The 18,075-nt window shown below is 37.4% G+C and overlaps 1 long non-coding RNA gene across 1 annotated transcript in view; it reads right to left on the bottom strand.

Annotated features, from left to right (window-relative positions):
- Positions 1-282: 282 nt before the first annotated feature.
- Positions 283-18,075, bottom strand: part of LOC149785719 (uncharacterized) — a 31,544-nt gene continuing 13,751 nt past the window's right edge. The window contains exons 2-3 of the long non-coding RNA XR_016425443.1: positions 17,917-18,032; positions 283-5,300 (exon numbers count right to left, since the gene is read on the bottom strand). This is a non-coding gene — a long non-coding RNA (uncharacterized LOC149785719). The remainder of the gene's footprint in view (positions 5,301-17,916; positions 18,033-18,075) is intronic.

Raw genomic sequence — 18,075 nt, 5'->3', positions numbered from 1 at the left:
CTGACATGCACATTAGTGAAATTGGTGGATGAAGAGACGGAGTGAAATCTTCCAATAATCCCCAAGTATTTAAGTTACTCCGACCCAGGATCGTTTCTATTAAAAAGGGATCCGGTTATATAATTTAGATATTGGAGGAATATGAGGAAAGACAGAAAGGTCTCAACGTAGAACGACAGAGAGAAGAAAACTAAAGATAGCTCATTTACTTAAAATGTAATTATTACTTGCTGAAAATAAGAGGCAAGGATTAAATTCCAAGGAAATAATAAGGTATATTTAAGTAAATAGTTAATTGTTTTTATATATAAAAAAACAGTTAAAATGAAGGGCCCGTTTCTGATGGATGGAGACAAAACTTAGAAGGGAAATTAGAAACGTATAAAATAATTTGAGAAGTGACGTAATTAATGGGGCTGAGCTGAGGTTCTTAACATCTTGGACACCAAACACACAATACTATCGTCTGACACGACAATGTACCGGTTGAAAAGTATATATAAATGAAATGTATACAAGCGCAAAGACCAGATTATCCGACATGCGCAGAGAGTGAACGCGTACGCTGACTGGTAATAATGGTCCGACATATACAGGGCCTAAGTAAACACTTTGTATATAGAAAGGGGGAGGGACAATTTTGAATTTCATTGTGAAGAGGAACTAAATAAACCGGAACGCGTATTACAGAAATACTTCAAGAAGATTACACATTAAATTTCCATCGACTATCATATTCCCACACCCCACCCCATTAAACACAAATGTGTTCTCCGCACATTGTGTCCAAGGGAGTCATTTTACTATTTCAAGGTACAAATTGTTACTTCGTTCACATTAAAAACACGCATGAGAAGTTAAAGCTTTGATAAGATTCCGATTTATAATATTAAAAAGGGATGGATATATGCACGTTACCCTTATATATGCTTGACCTATTATAGCTGGAATACTTTAACAAAGAATGACATGCATATATATTTAATAAAAAGATTTTGTCAAAACAATTACGTTTTTTTTTGGTGCTAACATCAAAACATTCCATCATTACTAACTTCAAGATGATACGACTTTCGTAAAATAAAACTAAGAAAATTACAGCACAATTTTCAAAGATAATGAATAACTTTAGGATAGTCATAGAAGCTAAAATAGTTAGTATTTAGGTACAAATTTTTAAAGTCCATTTTTCAGTAATAATAATAATAATAATAAATCAACATATTCATCGACAGGAGAATCTTCACAACATTCCGATTGATTTGTTTCCGGTTTTGATGTCGCTGGTTTGTTTATTCCTCCTGGACAACGGTGTATTGTTCCGCATTCTACCTGGGTGGGTTCCTAGAGAACGGTAGTGTCCCTGTCTTCAAACGTTTGATGGCACGGAGGGCCCCATCTGGTCTTTCTTCGACTTCTTCTGCCTCATCTCTGGGGATATATACATCCAACTTGGAACAGTCCAAGCATTTTTGGACTAGTGTATCTTGCAATCGTCTGTTTTCTTGCTCTAACAACCTTTCGGGTGTCCCTTTCCTGTGCGATTCTGTTCTTTCCCTCTGTTTTCGTCAAACGTGTTACTGCCGTTTGCAAATATCTGTTAATGTGTCCTGCCCTCACTTAATCCAGTCTAGATGTTTGAGAAGCTCCTCTTTAATTACTGGTACTGGAGGGAGGACAAGGGGTCTGGTACAATGCCCTGTGTCAGTAATTATGTGAGTAGTAGGCGGTAAAGGGGATATGAGCACAGTTCCATCTGTTTCCATCAACCAAACTTGTTTTGACCTTTTTAACCCTTCTACGTCGATGTTTAATAACCCTCGTATAGTAATCCAATATTGTTTTTAAAAAAAATAGAACGAGATTAATATAATGACACCTACTACAACGACATTCTTTTTTACTGAGTCTAAAATCAATTCTGTTGCTTGCTTCATTCAAAATATAGTTCAATAAACCCCCTTACACACCTACTCTTGAATAAGCGGAATACTTCTTTACAAGTGTGTTTTATAATACCCTAATGCGAGTGTGTTTATACCATCAATACAGTATCGCTTGTCATCAAAATTAGTTAATCCTTGTTTAGCTATTTTTTCCGTTTTCATTTCATGGCAGTATGGTCTTATTGTGGTCATTTCTGCCATTAGTTTGAAAAAATCTTAATCAAAATCTGTTTTTGCTATTGTTCGCATATCAGATTGAATTTGATATAATCTGCCATCCATCTCGAGTGTTTTAGTTTTCGTACTCGATGAAATTATTTGAGAATAAGTCTATTATCATGCAACTGTTTAAGCATTCTGTAATGATGGACATCACTGTGCTTACTCAATAAATGTGGGACAAGTTTTTCAGCTGAACACGGCTTTCCTCGCCGGTGTGATAAATGTTCATTTGACAATAGAAAATCTGGTACTATCATTTTTCTGCAATATGAGGATACTCATTATAATAATCATGCAATGATTCAGGATAATCAACATCAGCTTCAACGAAATAAGTAAAATCAGAATCCGAAAGATCTACAGTGATATTTTTTGTTTCTGCAAGAAAATTGTATATAGTTTCTCCACTAATGCAACCATAAGGCATTCGTTCTGACATTGCCTAACCATATAGGTTATTTATACTAAAACACAAAATATATTTAGTTGGCTTAGTAGGATCATAATCAGATAAATATTTATTATTAGCACAAGCATATTATTTTATCACAACGCTGATTCCGCCACGAATTCCTTTTTCAATTAAATAGTACTTATCAGGGTCTGTTATTAACTCTACTTCCGCTTTGGTAAGTTTGAATAATGCATCCCACGATAACCCTGGTGATGAGAAATACAACAAGGATCTAATTTATATTTGTAAATACTTGTTCGACGAAAACTCTGAAATATATCATCGAGTAACAAAACATATTGCATCAAATACAGATCTAAATAATCACCAAGAGTCTCACAACTGAATTCTTGCCAGACTCGATGTGCATGCTTATTATCATCATCAGTTATATTTTCCACTGATAGTGATGAATACAATTTATCATGATCTGGCAAGAATGTTTTATTATATCGTTCAAAGCTATCTAAATACTCATATGGGAAGATGCATTTCTGCTTCATTAATTCTGCTCGTTCACCAAAATGTCCCACCAGCGATGGAAAGTCCTTGCAATTTTTTTACTAGTCAGTCCAACGATGAGTTCATAAATTGCAGACTATCAATAAAACGAAGTGGTCCAACTGTTAGCAACATAAATTATTCAGCGTTGCTTGCGATACCATCTATTTTACGGCCATACTTAATTTAATAATATCAGGGTGACCCAACGCTGATATGATGAAATGGCCATCGTAGCTTTTAAAATTGTGTGCAACACAAGGAACGAACATCGATGCATGACATTTTATGTTACAACGGTTATGTGCTGCTCCTCTATAATCACCAGTAAGATGACAGTGATCATGGACATTTTTAAAATATCATATGCATTATCAGCTGCTAATGGAGTTAAAAACGGTTTTTCACAAATATGACAACATGCAGCTGTTTCAGACTCATTTTGCTGTTCTGGGGTTAAATGGTTCATAGGACCTGGAATTGAGAGACGTTGAAATATTTTTGATGCTTCATTGAAAAGATTTTTTAATAACAAAACAGCTGGTTCTTCATCGTCTTTATTTTTTCGCCGATAAATTTTAAGAGGCTCAGGTAGCGCAGGATTAACCACCCATGTGACTTTGTAAGCAACATTGACTGGAATTTGTTTATGTGTGTGCGTGGTTATTCGCGATCCAGCAGAATTAGTTTCCTCAGGAATTAACTCTTGAATGGACTCAAAATCGTACATGATCGTGAATGGTATCACGAACTTTTTCTTATAGTTGTTGAATTTCGGATTTTTGTCTTCTTCTTTTGGCATTGTTGTGCGTTGTTGATGAATACAATATTTATTATATTTCAGGAGAAGTTCTTCTTTTGTAAACAACGATAGCAAGAATATTTTATTTTTGTTAATTGTTTGCCTGCTAATCCATTAAAAATTTTAATAATGCATACTTATATATATATATATATATATATATATATATATATATATATATATATATATATATATACAGCAACAGGTTGATTGTTTTACTATTAGCTGTCTTTGAGACTCGCCTTGGAAAGATTCTATCATCATCATCAACACCAAATACATTAATTTCACCTGGTAATAGATCAAGATTATTTTTTTCTATGATGTCTATATTGGTGATATTGGTGTTGGAAATGTTATCCCGGTTAAATTTAGTTTTGATTCATGTTGTTTGTAGTTAGAAGCTCGATTTGGATTTCTGCTAGCAGGAAACAATACTGCTAGAATTCGCCACTTTCATCACAAACAGTTACATACAACATGTGAATTAGGGATTTTCAACATATGATATTGAAATTTCAACCACCGCTGTATAATTCGCCGTGTACTTCAAAAAATAGACTGTAAAACGTCTACATAGGGAAAAGAACTTTAAACTACCACTATGTAATTCAGCATCTAAAATCTCGATCTAGAAAATGGAACTTTAAGGACATGCAATTTAATCCAACACGTGATATTGGATTTCTCGACATACGACATTGAAATTTCAACTGCAACTCTCTCATTGAACCAGCTTTTGTCCACTACGGCGCCTCATACAAAGTATCTTCAGTCCCACCGCTCTGTTGGATGATCGAGGAGTCACCACGCATGATCCGTCCCGCTCAGTTTGCCAAATGCTCCCTACGGTTCAGCATCCAAGCTATTAGCTCTACAGCCAAAATCATACCTCCACATCTAGACCCATAGTCACACCTCCCGCCAAATCCAAACCCATAGTCACACCTCCCTCCAAATCTAGACCCATAGTCACATCTCCCTCCAGATCTAGACCCATAGTCACACCTCCCACGAAATCCAGACCTCCAAAATCAAACATTCAACTCCCAGACGCATGGTCAAGTTAATGGTGAACATGACATGTGAAATTTATTTTGTAAACAACATAATATGTAGCTAATATTTCTCTTTGAACGTGTTCAGATAATCAGATCATTATCAACTGAAGTAAACATGTTTACTTCTATATGATTTTACGATGTTACTTTTCATTTGGAAATTCCTAAACTTGTTGACAACTTCGAATGTTTGAGGAAGGTAACTGACATATATCCTGGTTCTATTATTGTATCCTAGCTTATATATAATGTAGTTTACATGAAAACTTTTTATAAAATTGATTTTGGGTGGATTAGTAACTGTCTTTCTGGCTCTGAAATAAAGTAATAGAATTGAAATTAAAATACTAAATGAAAATATACTTAATTAAGCTTCAGCTTTAGAGAGAGAGAGAGAAAGAAGATAGACAAATGCTGTTGCAGAAAGAAGATAAATGCAGCTTCATGAAGAGGGAAAAGAGAGAAAGAGATGAGAAAATAGGCAAACGCAAATGCAACGAGAAAAAGGAGAGAGATATACAGATGCAAAGAGAAAAGGACGAAAGGGAATTTCAATTTAGGTTACAAAAATCAGAGCTGGCAGTTGGAAAGACCGCCCCCCCCCCCCCATTACACACAAGCTCCGGTTTTGATGTTACTAGAAATATTAGGTTAGTGCCCCCTTTTAAGAAAAAGTAGAAAAAATGTTTAACTTATTTTTAAAAATAAATGCTGAAAATTTGAAATGGCCAAGACGGCACTGGACTCTATTATTGCAAAATATTCTTCTTGGCAAAGCTCGTGAAGTCTATGCTTCGCTGTCAGTAGAACAAAGTGATGATTATGACGTTGTTAAATATCTTGAAGGTTTATGATTTGGTACCTAAAGTATTTTGACAAGTACACGATTATTATTATATAAACCAGGTTCGTATATGAATCTGTCTGTATTCAAGTCCCTTCAGAGGTAGGGAGAGCCCTGGGCCACTTCGAGATTTTGTGGCCCCTAGGCTCTGGTTATATTGAAATTCCGAATGCCAAAGTAAGCCCATATAATTTAATATATAACAACAGAAAACTATGTGCACAATAAATAAGATTTATTATTTTCGGACTTGTTTATTTTGAAAAAAGCTTTTCGAGGCCCCTTAGGGGTTGAGGCCCGGGCCATTTGGCTCCGTTTAGGACGACGAGTTTTCCGATATGCTATGAAATCTGTTTTATAACACGTAAAATCAGTCTAGGACGATATACTTTGCAACGTAGATCTTTTCGGTTTAATTTTCTGTTATTTCCAGTACTTTCATGACTTTGAATATTTTACTGTTTACTGCAATGCTCGATCTTGAACTGCATCAGCGTGAGAAAAACGGATATTGCCACAGTGGCTAATAAAATGATATCATCAATGAAACTGCTTTCTTTTCCATTTCGGAAATATATGTTTTTTTTGTTTATTATACTTCATCATCATCATATCTCTCAGGATGAACATGTCTTAATATGCTCTACTAATGAGTACATCATTTATAAACAAAATAATAAAAACAAACATAGCGAGGCTATTTGAGTTTTTCATAGACGAGATGACGTATATCCTTTATTCACTCGGAACAAGCAAACGTTCTTTATATAAGATGCTCAAACGTATTGGCAAGCAATATGTTTAACAGAATGAAGCTGCAGATTTCTAACAGTCATACGCGCGATAATGTCAGCGGCTTAACGCTTTTTTCTGTTGTGTTTTGTGCACATTCGCAAGGAAAATAGAGATAGCATTATTAATATGTTAACTCTATTGTTAAGTGCCAGATTGTTAGAATGAGTAATCAATAATGAAATTATGTACTGACATAGTTTAATCACGCACATCAATGAAAGAGCGCAGCTTTAATTTTACAGTAAGCGCGTTCCCTCTTAATATATATTGTTTTGGAACATCTTCGCCTTTTTGGAAGCAAAATGGTTTATTTTCGCTCATGTGGCCTCGTAGTGTACATTTGAATGAGAGTCTATGATCGTTTGGGCCAACATTTGGCGGCGTTGTGACCCAATCTCATTAGATGTAGGACAGTGGAGATCTGCTTTTAATCAGATTGGGCTGTGACCAAGACCAAGTTTTTGTGGTGTTCTGATCAGGATAAAGTTTTGGTGGTGTTCGGACCAGTACCAAATTCGGTGGGTGCTCTGACCAGGATCAAGTTTTGGGGGTGTCACTGGACAACAAATTTTTACAAAAGTCATGTTACTGAAATAAAATTAGTCAATTCTTATCAATTTTTATGTGCTGAACACGAATATGACAGTCAAATTGCAAAATTGGCTCTAGTTTTTTTGTAATCTGCAAGAAATTAATGTTTACATAACGAAATGCATTCCAATAGTAAAAGGTCAACTGTAATAGCCTACCTATAAAAAATCAAGTCATTGACTACATCTTAGATTTCTTCGCCTGTCTCTTGTACAGCTGTTCGGGAGCATCTCTGAGGAGTGTCCAGCAGTAGTCAGCCAGCATTGTAGTGGACCATTTTCCCTGGTATCTTTGTTCCATTGTTGCGATATCTTGATGAAAACGTTCGCCGTGTTCATCACTAACAATACCACAGTTGCTAGGAAAGAAATCCAAATGGGAATGAAGGAAGTGAATCTTGAGAGACATATTGCAGCCAAGTTTCTTATACTTCATCAACATGTCTTCTACTAGTTCCTTATAGTTTTCTGCCCTAACATTTCCGAGGAAGTTTGTAGAAACTAGGCGAAAAGCATTCCATGCTTGTTTCGCGTCACCTTCCAGCAAGTTGTTGAACCGGTCATCTTTGAAAAGCTCTCGAATCTGAGGACCCACAAAAACTCCCTCTTTAATCTTTGCTTCGCTGAGTCGAGGGAATTTTTCATGCAGGTATCGGAATGCTGGCAAAGTCCGGTCAATGGCTTTCACGAAGTTCTTCATCAAACCTAGTTTGATGTGAAGGGGTGGTAGCAAGATTTTCTGAGCCTCAACCAGAGCTGGGTGTTGGATATTCTTCTCTCCAATGGCTACATTCTGCCTGTGAGTCCATTCCTTCCTCATGTAGTGCATTTCCCTTGCTCGGCTATCCCACTCGCATAAGAAACACATGTATTTTGTATATCCTTGCTGCAGTCCCATTAAAAGGGCAACTACCTTCAAATCACCACAGAGGTGCCAGCTGTACTTGTTATACTCAATGGAATTCAGTAGCTGCCTTAAGTTATCGTATGTCTCTTTCATGTGGACAGCATACGCTACTGGAATAGATGGAAGAATGTTTCCATTGTGCAAAAGCACAGCCTTGAGACTCAGTTTCGAAGAGTCCACAAATAGTCTCCATTCTTGTGGGTCATGAGTGATTTTTAAAGCATTCATGAGGCCCTCAATATCGGAACAGAATATCAGATTACTTTCCTTTCTGAAGAAAGGCTCCAATTGCTGGTGGCGCTTTCGATATGCAGTAATTGTGACATCTTCTTCTAGAAGATTCCATTGTTGGAGTCTTGATCCTAGCAATTCTGCCTTGTTCTTTGATAAGTCCAAATCACGAATCAGGTCATTTAGTTCTTCCTGTGTTATTCTGTGTGGGGTTGATGATGCACCACAGTGAAAATCTGGATCACTGCATGCTGATGGACCAGGAGAAGAACAGGTCGACTCACCTTTGTCTTCGTCAGATGAATCAAGAGAATATTCTGCTGGAGGTTCTGGAATAGGAAGTCCCTCACCATGTGGAACTGGTCTCAATGCAGACGGAATGTTTGGGTAGACTATTCTCGACTTCTTTCGCTTCGTTATTCCGCCGGAAAGAGGAGGAACCAAGCAGAAGTAACAGTCATTTAGGTGGTTGCTTGGCTCTCTCCACACCATTGGGACTGCAAACGGCATTGATGACCTTTTGCAATTCAACCACTGTGAAAGCTGTGTTGTACATGTAGCACAGCATATATGCGGAGCCCAAGGCTTGTCTTGGTCACCAACCTTGCATCCGAAGTAAAGATGATATGCCTTCTTCACTTGAGAATTGATACTTTTCTTCTGGTTGGCAAATGTCACTTCCCCACAAATATAGCAAAAATTGTCCGCGGTATTAACACACTTTCGAGGCATTACTGTTCTTTATTGTACGTAAATGGATAAAATAATAAGTTTTATGTAACAGTAGCTTGAACTGTCTCGCACAACGTCTAAAATATTTTAAATGCTGAACCTATCTGATTGGGCTTTATATAGTACACTGCTTACGTCAGCTTCAGCAGCCGCCTGGCATTAGTATAATAGGCCTACACATGTATAGTACACTGCTGACGTCAACTTACTTCAGCAGCCGCATGGCATTAGTATTGCATTGCATCAGAAAATGATGCAATCAACTGTGGATGATGTGAGCATGATGGTATTATGCAATGTTACATCATTATTCCGGATGTTGCTGCAGTCCTACTGGAGAAATTTACACAGTGAAACATAGAAAATGAGGTATATGAATATCTTCAAAACGAGAGCCAATACAAATTTTTCACGGTTATATTCGTGTTCGGCACACCAAAATACTACAGATTAGGGCCTTTTCAAGTCAGTAATGATTTCACTGTTGACCAGTGTGTTCTGACTTGGATCAAAGTTTGGCGTTGCTCTGACTAGAACCAAGTTTTGGCGGTGCTCTGACAAGGGACAAGTTTCACTTTGGTCATCGGTTTTCCGTTTTGTCTGCACCATACAAACCTGTAAACGAATGTTACGCTATAGAATATGAAATGAAGCACGATGGCAGGTAGGAGAGTTGATTCCAGCCGTGACTGATAGACGGGATTCCTATTAGAAGGATTTATGACAGTTTTCTTTTTACGAGTCATTACTACGCAAATTATATATATATATATATATATATATATATATATATATATATATATATATATATATATATATATATATATATATATATATATATATATATATATATATATATATATATATATATATATATATATATATATATATATATATATATATATATATTGACCGTAAAGCTGAGAGGCTTTGGCTTTCCACCAGACTCACTATTCATAAGCAAATCTATGAAGCCGCTAAGAAGAATGCCACAAATATAGTCCATGCAGCGAAATCAGCCCACTACACTACTAAGATCATGGAAAGTTCCAGCTGCAAAGAGCTCTTCGAGATTACTAACAAGCTAATGTCAAGGAACAAATCTACACCACTTCCAACTACTTTCTCTCCAGTCGACCTTCCGGACATGTTTACAAATTTCTTCCGTGACAAAGTACAAACCATTAGAGATAAGCTTGACACCACAATTTCAATTGACTCATCGTCACCATACAGTTGGGATACAGAATTTGAGCGGCAACCATTAGCAGCATTTGAACCTGTCTCTATGGATTTTGTACGTACAATCCTGATGAAGAGTGCACCAAAGTCATGTGAACTTGATCCAATTCCAACATCACTGCTGCTTGAGTGCTTAGATCCAGCATTGCCTTCACTAAATGATGTTATTAATACCTCTCTCATCAGGGGAATTCCCATCATTTTTAAAAACTGCCATTGTAAAGCCTCAGCTGAAGAAACCAACACTAGACCATAACGATTTAAAGAACTACCGCCCAGTTTCTAATCTCCCATTCATATAAAAAAAATCTTAGAAAAGGTTGTTCTATCCCCGCTTGTATCTCATTCAAACAGTATTCAAACAGTCTTTTTAGCAATGTACAATCTGCATATCGCCCTTGCTACAGTACTGAAACTACTCTTCTGAAAGTAGTTAATGACATTCTCTCTGCTTTTGATAGCGGACAGATTGCAGTCTTCACCCTCCTTGATTTGTCTGCAGCATTTGACACGATAGACCATGATATATTACTTCACCGCCTCCAGCATGTATTTGGCATTCATGATACAGCCTTACTGTGGTTCAAGTCCTACTTGGTCAACAGGACACAAATTGTGTCTGCAAATGGAATACACTCCAGCCCAGTTGATCTATGTTGTGGTGTTCCACAGGGGTCTGTTCTTCGACCTGTTCTCTTTATTCTATACACTCAGTCGCTCTCAAGTGTCATAGATCATCATCCAGTGTCTCACCCATTGTACGCTGATGACACCCAAATATACAAATCTAGCCACCCAACTGAAGTTGATGCTACCATCCAAGGTGTAGAGAGGTGCATTTCTGATGTGAAATCATGGATGACATGTAACAAGCTGCAGATGAATGATGATAAAACTGAGGCCATTCTGATCACAACACAAAGACTTTCTCATTCACATCCTTGACCTCAAACAATAAATATCAGCAACACCAACATTAAATTCACACAATCAGTACGAAACCTAGGTGTTACTCTGGACAGTACTCTCACATTACACCAACATGTCATGAACATATGCAAGGCTGCATATCTTGAGCTGAGACGCATCAGCTCCATTCGCAAAAATCTTTCAGTTGATGCCACTAAAACACTTGTGTGTTCATTAGTACTTTCAAGACTGGACTATTGCAACTCAATTCTGTCTGGTTCATCTCAATATCTGCTCCAGAAGCTTCAAAAAGTTCAAAACACAGATGCTCGGATCATACTTAGAGTACCACGATCAGAGCACACCTCCCAACTGCTTATACCCTCCTTGGCTACTCATTCGATCCAGAATCAAACACAAAATTTGTTCTCTGTGCTACGTTTCACTGACGGACTCTAGTCCAACATACATATCCGACCTCACCCATGTGTCCACACCAGAAAGATACTTACGCTCCTCTTCCGACAATCGTGTACTCATTATTCCCACTATGAAAACAAAGTCATATGGACAGCGTTCTTTTGCATACCAGGGCCCAGCAACGTGGAATGAATTGCCCACTGAACTTAGACACAAAGACACAGTGATGCCATTCAAGAGTGCTTTCAAAACTCACTTATTCCGACTGCAAGAACAAACTTAAAGACCTTATAATGTTTCCTACCTTAAATATTCTCAGCATGTTTTTTATGTTTTCTAATTTTATGGTGGTTGTTTTTGTAATCATTTCATTATATATGTTTTTTATGTTATAGGTGTTGTCTAACGTTGTAAAGCGCTTAGAGCTTCTAAAGATTAGGCGCTATACAAAGTCCTCATTATTATTTATATTTATTCATTCTTCTTTCTATCTAAATAATTTATGTACTGAAGCAAAATGGCGGACAATATATCGCCATCTTTGTTTATACTGTGTAAATTTCCGAACGTTAAGGTTTATGTACCCATTTTTGTAACTATGCCATGCATTTTGGACCCTTGAATTCAAATAAGTACATCAGAAACTATACCTTTTAATCAAGTCCTAGATAGGAGTTGTTATATTATTCAGTGGCACCTGCAGAATTACTTGGGGGAGGGGTCAAATATGTAGTGGTCAGCTATTAACCTTTAGAGGTGAAATCCGCTGTGCGGGCGCCCATGATATTATTCGCTTTTTAAAGTTTCTAGAACACGGCCAAATATTAACTGACCGCTCCGGTTGACTAATCGGTTAGAGCGTCCGCCTCGGGTGCTGGTTCGAGCCCTGGCCGCGTCATATCAAAGATTTATAAAAATGGTACTAGCAGCTGCCTCGCAAGGCACTCAGCATTTAGCAGTTAGTGTTAGGACTGGCTGACCTAGCGTCAGGATAATTTGACTGGGTGGGACATAATGCTACACGTCTGCGACATCATGCTCCAGTGGAAATATTGCTTTAAATAGAATTTACCCATTAGACATGACTTGCTCTGCCATATTGCTGACATAAACAAAACAAAACTAGAGTGTACATTAGTAGTCCAAGCTTCCTAAGACCCTTGCCACCCCATTGTTGATATTTGGACATTTATGTTGGGGTGTAGTTTTCTCTGACCCTTGCCACCCCAGTTTTGATATTTGGACATTTATATTGGGGTGTACCCATTTTTGATATTTGGACATTTATGTTGGCGTGTACACACCAACATAAATGTCCAAATATCAAAAATTGAGTGGCAAGGGTCAGAGGAAACTCGGACTAGTACATTAGATGTTTATGCTGAATTTGACACTTGCTATAAGGATTTAAGGTAATTTCGCCCCGAGAAAATCATCTTCATTTAACTCTTCTGAAACTTAGCAATCATCTTACAAAGTTTGTCGGTAGGGTTTAAAGACACGACCCACGTGGGGCTATTTTTAGGCCCGTGGTCATTACGCGTGGCGTCACATCCGCCTAGTGCGTAACTTGCCCTATTGACTCCTTGAACGCAAACTTGAGGTAACTCAACTGTAGGACTCACGGTACTAATTCGGTTCCCATAGTAAACCTATGCAAACACCATGATTTAAAAAAATTCAGTAACTTTAAATTTCTGAGTGCTCATGATCAAACCTATATTTATCAGTATATAAAAAAAAAAACCGGATGACAGCTTTTGTGCAGAGGAAAGGTGTGTGTGTGTGTGTGTGTGTATTTTTAATGTAGCTTTAACAATTTTTCAGTCATATCGCTACAATGTCTGCAGTGTGACAGTTTATAGTGATGTCTAGCACTGGGGCATCATGCCGCAGACATGTAGCATGATGTCCCACCCAGTCACATTATCTTGACACCAGGCCGACCAGTCCTAACACTAACCTCTTAATGCTGAGAGCCTAGCGAGGCAGCTGTTCGTACCATTTTTGTAAGTCTTTGGTATGATTCGGCCGGGGATCGAATCCATGATCTCCCGCATCAGAGGCGGACGCTTTAACCACTAGGCCACAGGAGCGGTTGTAGAGGAAAGGACATGAGCCGAAGCATTTTCTGGACCTGCATGTGTTTGAAACATGTGCTTTCAATTCAGCAATAACGAGTCAGGTGCTAATTTCAGTAATGAGTGTTCCAAACTCAATACTGTTAAAAGACTGAAGTTCCATCAAGAAAACAATGTCTCTATTTTTAAAGTTACAACTAGGATAAGCTCTCAAAAGATTCTTTTTCTTTAAAAAATTACTTTCATTTTCAACCAATCCTGGCCACCCAAACTCATATATACTATATTTTATTATCACCCATTTCCAGGCTGGTTGCCATATTGTCATACAATTAGTACCGTGTGTCCTATAAGATCCGTGTTCACTTAAGAGTTTAACGTTGTTTTTTTCTTCTGAGTTTATCGTGGTATAAACTGTCAGTTGCCGACTCACACAGCTTACATAACGCCCGAAAGGCGTTATGTAAGCTGTGTGAGTCGGCAGCTGACAGTTTATACCACGATAAACTCATAAAAAACAACGTTAAACTCTTATAATTGAAATTTCAATTATTTATGTTATTTTGTTTGCATCATTAAAAAACAGAAATATTAATTGAGTGTAGTAATACATTTTTGGGGTTTTCTGTTACGTAGCTATTTATAGCACTTGGGATTGTTCTGCTTGGTCGTAATAAGGTCATCATAATACCAGTCCTTCAGCCAATGGAAGCCAAATATATTCAATTTTTTTTTTTAAATTGTTAGAATGTTCTTTTCCTTTAATGCTTACTTCGTGTCTGCATTCACTGGCAGTGTTTATCTTATGCTGTACACGTGACTATTCATAGAAGTGTGTATTCTTTGAAAAGTAGTTCTCCTTACAGATCATATAGAAATAAACGCAATTCTGACCAATTGAAATGTTACTTTCCTTTACCAGCTACTGGCATTGCAATTTTTTAAGAGTTTAATGTTGTAGTTTTTTTCTGAGTTTATCGTGGTATAAACTGTCAGTTGCCGACTCACATATCTTACATAACGCCTTTCGGGCGTTACTTGTGTGAGTCGGCAACTGACAGTTGCCTTTCGGGCGTTATGTAAGCTGTGTGAGTCGGCAACTGACAGTTTATACCACGATAAACTCAGAAAAAAAGGTTAAACTCTTAATTGAATACATGAGCAATGTTGTATGAAGTCAGCGGTGCATATGCGCTCATGTACATTTAAATATAACATGACAAAAATGCACGTAATCCGATAAATCAACCCCACAAATCTATGTTGATACTGATGGATGATATTGTGGGTATGACGTCACCTGTTCATTAAAATATGCAATTTTGCTGCATGAAAATCATTCGGAACAAACCCGCGCACACTTTAGACACATACCAATAATTGGTAACAGCCATATGGACATAGGACACAATTAATTTTACTATATGTTATCTACATTGGTTTCTCAGTACTGACCTTTCCACTGTGTGACAATCAATACAAATCATATGCTAATCTAAAATACCTTCAAAGATGACTTCACGGTGAAGTTCTCGTCAAAGGTTGACCTGCTCTTTTTTTAGATGCTGAACTGTCAACACATCACCATGTAAACAGAACACAGATTTCACTTCCGGAGCATCACCAAGGCCTTATTACTCACTGTGCACTGTCGCCGAAATACACACATACAACAACACCCTGAGCTCATATTATCAAGAATAAACAGTTACCTTTAAATCCCTACCAAAAATGCATAAATAAAACTCTTCTATCACCACCAAAATGAGAGAGGAAAAAAATGTTCTAAAAATAGACTAGAACTACATTCATGGGTACTGAACTGGAAGTATTAATTGTGAACCGATTCCATATCAAGCGCGAAATTCAAAATGGCGACAGGACAGATGGTTGTGCTATTCCAGGTGGATTTACAAGTCAGCAAACATATGATTTGCTTAGGGAATATAATCTACATGTCACCAAAATAACCCTTTAGTGAACGGTAGCTGCACATTCACGAGAAATACCGGTAAGTGTATAAAATATACATCGATGTGTGCAGCCAAATTTATATGCAGATAATTGCAGCTTTTAATGAATAGGTGATATCAGCCCCTCACCCAAAAATCATTATCATTACGGGTGAAGGACTGATTTATCGGCCTAAAATACATGGTGCAATTACAAAAATGGGTACATAAACCTTAACTAAACCTTTTTCTCTCTCGGTTTTTCTCTGTCGGTACCGACCTCTTTGATGACACAGACGCTCGTATCGTTGCTTACAACTGAATTATATTGTACATGTATGACTAACAGTTGAATTGTAAGCAACGATACGAGCCCCATGCTTGATAAGAGCGCCAAAACAAATTCAAGATTATTTTTTAAATTATAAATTTTGACCGCCATGGTGTTCGAAGACGCTGCTTCAGAGTTCTACTATAGCAATGGTGTTCGAAGATACTGCTTCAGAGTTCTACAATAGCAATGGTGTTCGAAGATACTGCTTCAGAGTTCTACAATAGCAATGGTGTTCGAAGATACTGCTTCAGAGTTCTACAATAGCAATGGTGTTCGAAGATACTGCTTCAGAGTTCTACAATAGCAATGGTGTTCGAAGATACTGCTTCAGAGTTCTACAATAGCAATGGTGTTCGAAGATACTGCTTCAGAGTTCTACAATAGCAATGGTGTTCGAAGATACTGCTTCAGACTTCTACAATAGCAATGGTGTTCGAAGATACTGCTTCAGAGTTCTACAATAGCAATGGTGTTCGAAGATACTGCTTCAGAGTTCTACAATAGCAATGGTGTTCGAAGATACTGCTTCAGAGTTCTACAATAGCAATGGTGTTCGAAGATACTGCTTCAGAGTTCTACAATAGCAATGGTGTTCGAAGATACTGCTTCAGAGTTCTACAATAGCAATGGTGTTCGAAGATACTGCTTCAGAGTTCTACAATAGCAATGGTGTTCGAAGATACTGCTTCAGTGACAAATATCAAATAATTTCTAGCATTATGTCTGTATCTACTTTGCTGTTTATCTTGGCAGATTCGACTAACCAGCTTGTGTAAAAAGTGAAAAGAAGAGCTAAGCTCGAGTTGTCTCCAAATATCACACACACACACACACACACACACACAGAGTTCTACTATAGCAAACAATTAGACCCGGTTCTGCTATAGCATAATGCAGTTGAAGTTCAGGCCTATGATCTTTTTTAAGCGTCTTTTCAAGTGCGAACAACGTAGACCCAGTTCTACTTAAACATAATGCAGATGAATTTCAGGATCTATGATCTTTGTTTTAGCGTTTTCTCAAGTCCAAACAATGTAGACCCAGTTCTGCTATAGCGTTGTGCAGTTTAAGCTCATAGGTTATGATCTTTGTTTACCGTGTCGACAAGTGCGACCAACGTAGACCGAGTTCTGCTATATCATAATACAATTGAAGTTCAGAGTCCATGGTATTTTTTTCTTTTTCTTACCGTGCTGTCAAATGCGACCAACGTGGACCGGTTCTGATGTATTATAATACAATTAAAGTTCAAGTTCTATGATCTTTTTTTCCCGTGATGTCAAGGGAAAACATCGTAGACAAAGTTAGCTATATGTATGCAGTTGAAATCAGATATCAATGATCCTCGTTTTACTGTATTCTCACTCTAGTGGGAACAACGTAGAACAAGTTCTGCTATAAGATAAGGCAGTTGAATTTAATGGACTTCGATCTTTGCTTTACCGTGTTCTAAATTGGGTGGATTCATCTAATGGCATATACGGTAAGAAAGGACTGCTTCTTACTTTCGCATGCAATCAAATTTTGTTCAATAAAGGTAGAGCGGGAAACGAATTTTGTCTCCAGTCCACAGCGCTAGCTTGTCTTTTTGGCCGCAATTAATAAAATTAATAAACTAAATAATATCAGTCATCTAAAGCAGTTGTGTGAAGAATAATTCCAGATTTCTACATATTGACAACACACCATATAGTGTATATTCACAAACCATTGGTATGTTCTGTGTGTTCAAGTTGTTCGATCACTTATGCCATCATTATGTGAACTATTTCGATATCTGTCTTCCTGTAGTTTGTTTTATATAAGTGTTTTGAAGGATCCAATACTCAATTTGCCTACTCTATATTGTGTATGTTAGGAACACGCTGTTTACAAATGGGCAGTGAATTGTACCTTGTTTTGTGTGTTGGAAATTCCAGGTATTATTGTGTTATGTCCCAAAAATAGGTATTCTCTATTGAATGGTCCCAGGTGAGCATGCAGTGGCGGTCGGTATCTGCACAGGTTCTCTGCAATACAGGTAAAAATGATTACACACATGTATCTTCTCCG

This window comes from Sinohyriopsis cumingii, chromosome 13 (genome assembly GCF_028554795.1).
Source record: "Sinohyriopsis cumingii isolate HCF-2022 chromosome 13, ASM2855479v2, whole genome shotgun sequence".
In the NCBI taxonomy this organism is placed as follows: Eukaryota; Metazoa; Mollusca; class Bivalvia; order Unionida; family Unionidae; genus Sinohyriopsis; species Sinohyriopsis cumingii.
The sequence above is the reverse complement of the archived record's forward strand: the minus strand, read 5'-3'. Positions and strand labels throughout refer to the sequence as shown.